Genomic DNA, 9,024 nt, shown 5'->3' with positions numbered 1-9,024 from the left:
GTGAAAGATGAAACGATCATCATCATCTGCTGGAACTCTGAGGAAAATCAATCCTCCATTTGAGGGGGAAAGTCTAAACGTGTGGATCCATTACGCCTCATATCGGTTAAAACGGGTATATCTCCGTCTATATGAATGCCTCAATGAACTTAATGCTTCCCGCAAATGTGTGCCCGGTGTTTGACGTTTGCGTTAGCGGACCATCGGACGACCGGGAGCCCTCCACACGCACACGCGGCGTTAGCAAAACCATCCGTCATCGTTGCAAACTTAACCGGTCACTTAATTGATGTGTAAATATTTGTGCTCGAGATAAATTTCATCCCGGACAGCCCCGGGGTCCGGCTTCAAGTATGCAGATGTACTGATGGACGGCGAACGCTCGCAAAGACAAACATCATACCACCGGTAGAGAGGAGGGCCCGATTAAATAAACGCCGAGCAAACAGTTTGGACGCTGGGGCAAAGGTTTGGTTTCGGAAACCGGCGACGCTCTGGAGGTGGTTGGCAGAAAGATGCAACACAACTGTCCTAACAAATGTGGAACAGGATCGTGTTCGCTTGAAGGTGAAGTTTGTTTTTGCAATAAACACGAGTGGTATCCTTCTGGTGTGCTGAGAATGCAGCGAAATTGTCGTACGATAATAAACATGAAATTCTAAATCATTTATAAAGACAGGACCAGGACTCGAAACTTATTAATGACGTTATGTGCTATTAATCATTTTGCCGTATTTGGCCATATTTGGACAGATGTCAAGAGTTCCCACCGCGAGACCGAACTAAGCGATCGATGCAGCCGATTCTGATGACGTCAGAATCGAGCGTAACGTAAACGATTCCTCCTACAGTGATCGATACGTTGAGAAATCAAAATAATCACACCCAAAGCTCGTTGTATATACATACTCGGAGTGACTTTGACTTTCAAGCGAATGTTTTGTTTAATTGATTCTGAAAGCGTTTGACCAATAACACGTTGAACGCGTCGTCGTGATTTCGTCGATACTAAAAATGGCATCAATTTTTAACGCACCTTATTGCTAAAAGCAATAAACTTAACAGGCCGAGGTTCTGTGGGACAAGGACACATCAAGCTCTTCACAAATCACGCTCCTCTCGGCACCTCTCCTTCCCAGACGCCATGAGAAGGAAAGGCTGCTTTCGAATGCTGTCCATGGTGTCGGTGGAGCTACGGATTACAGCCATGGTTGGGTTATGACATCATCCGTACCGTTTGCTAACCGGTCTGCGAACTGGAGCCCAACCGGAGCCGGGTCTGGTTCGACCGTGCCTGTTCATGCTGGCGAATAATCATTACACGAGCGAGTAAAGAGGGCAGCCAAAAAGCAATACCAGCGCCAGCAAGCGATGCCTACATGACGTCTTGCCGTTTATATTAGAGATGTGCACGCTGAGTAAGAGTGAGTGAGTGATTTGAAACCTTCGAGGGAGTGAAAGAGTATAAATCAGCACGAAGAGTTTTTATGACTCCTTAAACCACTCTTTTGTGCCTATACTCACTCTCACTCTCTGTGCCGACTAGAAACTCACACAGGAGTGAGTATAACTGTTTTATCACTCTTTGGATTATAATCACTCTGCAAGAGTGAGTAAAAGAGTATTATCACTCTTTTGAGATTGTAAACGCTGATGATGAGAGAGCAAACGTGGTTTGTCACTCTCTTTGGATTTTAATGCCCGCCAGGGGATTTCGGGTTAGCAAGAAAGAGTAAAATGTGTTGTTTCTCTTGTTGAATTGAAACATTGAGTAAAATAGGAAGAGTATAAAAGAGAGTGACAGTGTTTTATTATATGTTTTGGAATGACATCGATAAATAGGAGTAAGTAAAAGTGTTTTATCACTCCTTTTGGATTCAAATAATTCAGTAGGTGTGATTATATATTAAAAATTTGAAAATAATTAATTAATAATTAATTAATAATTGATTAATTATTAATTAATTGATGGATGTTAGATACGAATTATTTTCCATGAATTATGGTTTATTATAAAGAAAGTAAAATGGTAAAAAGTTAAAATGGTATATTGTAAAACAATAGGATGCAATCGGTCATTTATGGGCACCGAGAGATAGCAAGATTTTTTTTCATTCACTTTGATACCGAAAACCGGAAATAATAGTCGTATTCCAAATCGTTATGAATTTAACCAGGAATTCATACTTGTAAAATTAAATTATACTTCATTAATTTTAACAGTCCTTGGTAAAAAACAGTTTGAATGAAATTATATTTTTACTCTGGTTTACAATAATCAATCTTGATGGATTTATTAGCAAAGCTAGCGGAAAAATACATGCACAAAAAATATGCTGATATTAAAAAAATTATATTAAAAATTTATAAAGAATAATTAATCACACCTACAGAATTATTTGAATCCAAAAGGAATGATAAAACACTTTTACTTACTCCTATTTATCGATGTCATTCCAAAACGTATAATAAAACACTGTCACTCTCTTTTACACTCTTCCTATTTTACTCAATGTTTACAATCCAACAAGAGAAACAACACATTTTACTCTCTCTTACTAACCCGAAATCCCCTGGCGGGCATTAAAATCCAAAGAGAGTGACAAAACACGTTTGCTCTCTCATCATCAGCGTTTACAATCTCAAAAGAGTGATAATATTCTTTTACTCACTCTTGCAGAGTGATTATAATCCAAAGAGTGATAAAAACAGTTATACTCACTCCTGTGTGAGTTTCTAGTCGGCACAGAGAGTGAGAGTGAGTATAGGCACAAAAGAGTGGTAAAAACATTAATGCAGTGTAATACTTTTAATGAATCTCAAAAGAGTGAGTTAAGGTTTCAAATCTTTAAACCCACTCTTTGACTCTGTTTCAAATCTTTGAAAAGAGTGATTATTCTCATCTCTAGTTTATATGCGTGGAAGATGAAGTTTTTGCGTGAAACGATGGAAGACTTCCCATGCCGCCGGCGAAATGTGCAGGGGACAATATGTATGTAAAAATAACATAAACTTTCATGCATCTTGCGGTCTTCTCGCACCCGTTGCGCTGCCACCGGTGGAGCGCATGAAATATTAGCTTACAATACAATACAGCGAGAGAAAGATCTGCCGAGCACAACAAAGTGGTCAAACGAGATGCAAAAATAACAGCCAAAAAAAGGAAGAGCAATTTAAATTTAAACCCGCAACCCGCGGGGGTTAGCGACTCGATCTTGAAATAAACCACCACTACAGTTGAATTTGGAGCGCGAAACAGACACATGCAAGCGCCGAGAAGAACTTGATCAAGCAGCGCTGGGAAGAGTCCAATTTCAAACGATGCGAAAATTCGCGTCCGAAAAATGCGTCCCCGATTCTTCTGACCACGATCTTCAGACCCTGACGGGGCGGAACGTTGCGCTGTTCGTTGGCGGATATGTATCTGCTCTTGTTTCTCCTTCCTTTCGCAATTGTCTTCTAACTGACCGGACTGACCGGCAGCGTAAAAAAGAAAATCATTTTATTTTTTCCACTCAACTCAACATACAGCCGGCTTTTGGGACGTCTGTTCTAAACCGTTTGTTGTTAATGTGCCAGCGATTAAGTCTAATCGGTTTGGCTTATGTTTTTATTAGTGTCATTTGACGGTGGAAGGAATTAATCGCGAAAGAACAAACAAAAATAGCATAATGGTTCTTAATGCGCATATTAGCAGTCGTTTTATTTTTATTTGGGTTTTCTAACCACTTGCCAAACTGTCTGTCACATTTTGATAATTACATTACATTAGTATTTGCCTAGTTTAATGTGGGGAACAATTTTCCTGTGATCTCTCCGTTATCGTTGCTCAACAGAGAAATCTGCCAACCGTAGACATTGTTTGCATGTTATCTTCGCTCACCAACTGTCAAACCGGCGTGAGAAAAGCCTAACCGAGGAGAGCATTATTTTAACACCATCTAACCTCCAGGCCTGACATGGTGACATGCAGGTTACAGCTTGGGAAAATGCATTTGCAAAGAAAAGCTTTCTGTCTTCTAAAACCCTAACAGCAAACTCCATCCGGTACGGCCGGTGCCGCAAAGGAAAACGAACACCGGTCGGTGCGATTTCATTTTTGCGGTTTCTACACGAGCCTGCTGATTACAAAAACTACAAACAAAGTGCGATCTTGAGCACAGCTTTTCCACGGTTGCGGCCGTGTGAATGGAAAGTTTCAACCGGGTGCAGCCGAATGGTGGAAACTAAAGGGAAAATAGAACAAAACTCCGCTCGCCTTTACAAAAGGTAGCCCACCACAGAGACACGAAAAAAGCACGTGAATCGAATAACGGCGGAAGCCATGCGGGAACAAATAGGCGGAAAATGACATTAGCGGTGTGGTGTGTGCAGATTTGCACGTTTCTTAAGATACCGTACCTGGCATGGGTGAAGCGGCATCCTCCCCAGACCCAGATAGATACGGAATGAGTCTACTTTGCGGTGGTAAATAATTGAAATTTATTACCACATCGTTACAGCTCGGTGTAGCAGATGAGCTAAGAAGGAAAAGAATTGGACATGGAAGGCACAAATTACTTGCCCTTCCTGGTGGGGGCCACAAATGAAGCGCAACGAACGACAAATTGCTCGACACATGGGAATCAGTTTCTTCAGTTTGTAACACTTTCACAGATTTGCCAACATTTTTCATTCTATTTTGTGTACTGAAAACTATATTTGAGCGTCTATTGCGATCATTCTGTTCAACAGTTGCATACATTTAGGCGCCCTTTAGACGTCTTCTCTGTATTGCATTGCGATGCGTACCGTCAATCAATTAATTATCAGCCGCCGTGTTTTTGTATCGTTTAGCTGTCGTCTGTTAATTGAAACCTAAAGCATTCTGCTATCCATTCGACGTCATGGGTGCTGCCCAATGATAATTTATAATAACGTTGAAACCATAGAAACAAATGTCAAATGAGGTTAAAATACCACCATAAAGCGCAATGTATTTCTTCGCTAATGCGAGCAGCAAGCAAACCCCATTTATTTAACCGACCGAGTAAAGATCGTAAAAGTAAATGAAGCACCGTAAAAAGTTCAATAGCAAAGCCCGGCAATGATCACCAGAATGAAGCAGACAATGCTCCACAGCAGGCAATGGAGTAGGACCCCAACTTCAACATGCGCCGATCGTTTCGGTAGATAAGAAAAAGGGCCATAACATTTCAAACACTCGCGTCTCTAGCACCCCAGACGCCGATAGGACGCGATCGGGACCGATAAATCGAAATTATTTGCTGCATCCCGCAGGAAAAGCAACTGCAACGGGCAATGCAAACCTTCAACTCCGCCGGGTAGCAGTGGCAGTGGTTTATATCGCTTTCGTTACATTTTACCTCTTCGGCTGTTTATGAGGCTGTATGGTTGGTGGCTGTTGCCATCCAACTGTAAACCGCATCCTTTGCGGCATTAGAGCGGGAAATCGATCCGTTCTTCATGCGGCGGCACGCTAGTGGAAATAGAATTTCCACCGAAGGGGGGCGTTTGCAGTCGATGAAATGGGCCCGGACAAGATCTCGGAACTCGGGGAGATATTTCCAACAGGCGCCAACCTTTGCCCATAATGGAACAGTATATCTTGCTTTCACGCAAAGGTAAATGCAAGACCCGGTGCCTTTCGAAAGCCTCTTTTCGCGTTGAAAGAGATGTATTTAAATTGCTATGTACAGGCAGAGACCTCACCGCAATTCCCCAACTTCACCCGAGGTAGTATCACCCAATCCAATCAAAGTATTTGGGTAAGGAATTAATTTCCCGCTGCCCTATTAATTGGCTTCACCTAGGGAAGATCAAATAATCCATTTAAATTAAATATTTAATACCGCTTTACAGTAACGCAAACTGGGAAAGAGTTGCCCGATTGTTTGGTGGGGTGAAAGGATTTACAACGGGAGGCTTTCTACCGCACGGTGTTGGTGGTTTCGTCTATCGATCGGGAACTGACAATCAAGCAGTACTTGGCCTCGTACCGCAAGGGAAGGCAAAGGGCGCGCACACACACCAGCAGCAGCTCTCGCATGTGTTGGCCTCCTAATGAAGGTGAAGGCAACGTTCAACTTCGCTCAATCACGATTCATTGGCTTTAATTCGTGCTTCTAGCGTACCTATTTGGAAAGAAGCGAAATCTTCTTCAGGCGAGTGCAGGCTCTATAGAAAGAAGTTGAATTATTTTACGAATCATGTCCAAGTGGTGAATGTGGAATGTCGCATTGCAGCCTATTTAGTATTCCGTTCGAATCATCGCAAACGAGGATAGTACGGAAGGATTTCCACCGCGCACAGTACGTGGGACGGATTGGAGAAATTTATAGCGAGGTACATGTTTGAATTACTGTCAGTATGTTTGAAAAAACACATGGAACAGTCGAGAAATTCCTGTTTTCGCCCACAACTACACTCACCACCGTCGTCACTCCGCTCTGAAAAGGCACGTGAAACTTTTCCTTCGCCCAAAGGTTCAAAGTTCGTCCAAACCGCAACGACCTCCATGTAAGTGATGCTTCTGGCTGTAAGGATATCTGCAAAACAAATGTAACATTTTACCACACTTTGTTCAGAGGAAAGCCGCAAGAAAAATTGCAAAACAGATCACATTTCAAACACCCACCTTCAAGGTTGGCACCCGAAGCAGAAGAACGGAGCGGTGGGAGAACTGCCTGCGTTGGAATAAATGTAGGTAACGATCCTGTTCCTGTTCCGTTGCTCCTTCAAGAGACCTACTTTCGTCTTGCTGTGTTGCTTGTTTTTCCGGCAGCGGCAACGAAAAATATCCCAAAAGGCCAAAGGCAAACAAAACCGCGTGTTGTTTGTAAATGCTTTTTATATTGCTTTGCGATTTATATTTCATGACGGCCCTCTGGTGCTCGGTACGCGCACAAGGACATTTGAACGCTGCCACTCACGAGTATTTGACACGCGAACTCCAAACGTCCGTGAACCTGTGTGTATGTGTTGAACCTTTTTTTTTGGTTTAGTTTCTTCCTAGTAGGATCTAATGGCCTCGGCCTTATCGGGATGGGAAAAATAGCCAAACAATATTTGCTGGTATTGGAAAATTCGGGACAAAAAAAACAGTGAGGGTGTAGGTAGTGTATTTATTTATTCAACGTATTTTTATTACACCGGTTGGAAACATCCATCCACGCAACAACATACATGAGGGCGAATATTCCGTCGTTCCGTTTGGGGTCAGAAGGATACACGTGGTGCGCGTCAGCATTTTTGACATTATTGACAGGCGTATGGTACACGCTTTTCCGGCATGTATGTGTGCGGGTTTTATCACTTCCATGTTTGGGGTGATTGCAACGGAAGGTAATGTTTCGATAGCTATTAATTTCTAGGATAACCACACCTTTTGCTAGTAACGGTGATCATTGCATTGGAGAATTGAGGATTGGATTACTGTTGCATCGCTTCTGCTCATCGCGAGTTGTACTACCTTATTGATTTTATCATCCATTTTCAAACACTTCCGCAATGTGTTATCGATTAAGTTCTTCTCCATCATGATTGCCCCACCCAACATGAAATTATTGATTAAAATGTAGTCCTTTGTTTCCTTTAAAAATGGTCCTCACCAGTAGAGCTTTGCTTCCACTTAATAAAATTATAAGTAATAGTGACACAGTCCTCTAAAGCTCTTTAGGGTTTTAAGGTAATGCCACAAACCAGATAATTAATTTAGTTCCCATAAAAAAACGACCTTATTGAAGGGTAAAATTATTCAAAACAAGCTTATCAGTTCCGTCCCATGCGTAGCCGCTCACAAGATTCACTCTGAACACTTGAACTTTGCCCAACAATTCTCCACAACAACCCCCGGAAAGGAATTGCACCCCCGCACGAAATGAATTAATTATGGCGTATCACTACAAACAGCTTCTTAATTACGTTTGAATCCCATTTACCGCCCTACAACACTCCGTTGGCCCCGAAGCATTCGTTTGCGCAAATTTGCTTTTAAATAACCGTGCCCGGCAGTGAACAGTGTGTTTGCGTAACCGAAAAGATAGACAAAAACACCCGAAACTGTCATGAATCTCAATAGAACTTCCCTCGTCCCACGGCCATCTGTCCCGGACCAGCTTCATCAAGCACTGTTAATAATGAAATAAAATATTCAACCATTTTTCATGCTTCCGCTTCACTCGTGGCGCTGTCCGACGATGCGGTGTGCTGCTTTCTTTCAAGGAAAGTGAATTCCACGGATGTAAAAGCGCACTGGAAAGGCCACGACATGCCAACTTCACTGACAGGCATTGCACAAATGCGATAAATCAATTAACCGTCCAACATTTCCACTCGGTGGATCGGTTTTATTAGGTGCGTCATAAAGTTGTTTGTTTGTTGTAAAGTGTTACGCAAGTTTTAACATTCGAGATTTATTGAGGGTTAATGTTGCGAAACCATTTTAAAATACCTTTTTGCGAGTCTGGATGTTCTCTAAAATGATTCAAGGCTTGGATGGTTTGCAACGTTGTGTTGAGGTTTTTGGGAAAATTATTTGTGGTGTCTTCACTTTACGTTTGATTGTTACATGCATCAACATGGATCGGAAGGCAAGTTAAATTAAGAAAATGATGGTTCACTTCTTCATACACCTAATATTCCCTTTTCGCGTCTACATGATGAAACGGACGCAACTTCTTTGGCGCTTTCTTCATTCGTCATGTTTTGTTTTTTCGTTATTACATTTTTACATCATTCAACCTTCCAATTGTCCTGTTGCTCTCCAGCAACATAGAGAAAGAGAGTAGAAAATAAAAATGCTAGCGAAACAAAACAAAAACAACGCAGAAAATGCGTACAGTCGGGATAGAAACGGGAACGAATTCCCTCTTTTGCTCGGTGGAAATTTAATTACGCTTTATGAACTGCTTGTTGTCGCTGTCGTGTTTATTTTTTGCTTCCTTCAGTGCGTGTTTTTTTGTTGTTGTGTTTCTTCATGGAAACTGACACGGTCTGGTGAAGGCCGCGAGGCCGGCGATCCAT

This window comes from Anopheles moucheti, chromosome 2 (assembly GCF_943734755.1).
Source record: "Anopheles moucheti chromosome 2, idAnoMoucSN_F20_07, whole genome shotgun sequence".
NCBI classification, from domain to species: Eukaryota; Metazoa; Arthropoda; class Insecta; order Diptera; family Culicidae; genus Anopheles; species Anopheles moucheti.
This window is presented reverse-complemented; position numbering follows the sequence as displayed.